Raw genomic sequence first — 1,210 nt, 5'->3', positions numbered from 1 at the left:
GCAATCAGGAATGCTCTTACTCAGTTTGCTCTGCAAACTGGAGAATCTCTGTGTGAGGCTTGGGATCGATATAAGGAGATACTAAGGAAGTGCCCACACCATGGCATGCCTGATTGGATGATTATTAACTATTTTTATAATGGATTGGGTGCTACTTCTAGACCCATTCTTGATGAAGCATCCAGGAGGAGCCTTGTGGGCTAAAAGCTACGATAAAGCTTATGAAATTATTAAACTGATGGCTTCTAATGAGTACCAGAATCCTTCCCAGAGACTGACTCAAGGAAAGGTAGCAGGAATTATGGAGTTGGATGCAGCAACTGCTATAGCTGCCCAACTTAAGGTTTTGACGATGAAGGTGGACAATTTGGAGTTAATCAAATCGCTAGTGTCTATGAGCTTTGTGCTGGTGCCCATGAGACTGATCAGTGCGCAATTTCTAGTGAATCAACTCAGTTTGTTAGCAACTTTCAGCGTTCGCAGCAACCTGTGTCAGTCACTTATCATCCCAACAACCGCAATCATCCTAATTTCAGTTGGAGCAACGCTCCGAATGCGGTTCAACAGCCTTATCAGTAGTATCCAGCTAAGCAGTACAACCCCCTAGTTTTCAGCAACCACAATATGCACCAAGACAAGTTGTTTCTATCAAGACCTTGGAAAATCAAATTGGGCAAATTGTCAATGCCTTGCTAAATTGCCAGCCTGGTACACTACCTAGTGACAATGAAGTGTCGGGAAATAGGGAAGTTAAGGAGCAGGTAAAGGCAAACACCTTGAGGTCTGGAAGGGTTGTGAATCCCGAACAAACTCAAGTGTTGACTAAGAAGCTGGGGCTGAGAAAGAAGTAGAGCAGCAGGAAGTAGAAGTGGAACCAAGGAAGACTATTATTGAGCACACTCCTCCTGAGGGTAATACAGGGGAGAAACAGATCTATCATCCACCGCCTTTTCCTAAGCGGCTGCAGAAGAAAAAGCTGGACAATCAATTTGAGAAGTTTATGGAGGTGTTCAATAAACTTCATATCAACATACCTTTCGCAGAGGCTCTTGAGCAGATGCCTAGTTATTCAAAGTTTATGAAAGGTATTCTCTCTCGGAAGGTGAAGCTAGATGATTTAGAGACTATCGCTCACACGAAGGAATGCAGTGCTGTGCTGCAACAGAAGTTGCCTCCGAAACTTAAAGATCCAGGAAACTTCACTATTCCT

General features: G+C 43.6%; 1 non-coding gene across 1 annotated transcript; it reads right to left on the bottom strand.

Moving 5' to 3' along the window:
* LOC141699274 (small nucleolar RNA R71) lies at positions 1–107 on the bottom strand. The gene has a single exon (XR_012565748.1). It is a non-coding gene; the product is annotated as a small nucleolar RNA R71 (small nucleolar RNA).
* Between the last annotated feature and the right edge of the window lie 1,103 nt (positions 108–1,210).

This window comes from Apium graveolens, chromosome 11, assembly GCF_009905375.1.
Source record: "Apium graveolens cultivar Ventura chromosome 11, ASM990537v1, whole genome shotgun sequence".
Lineage (NCBI taxonomy): Eukaryota > Viridiplantae > Streptophyta > Magnoliopsida > Apiales > Apiaceae > Apium > Apium graveolens.
Note: the sequence above shows the minus strand (reverse complement) of the source record. Positions and strands in the feature narration are given on the sequence as shown.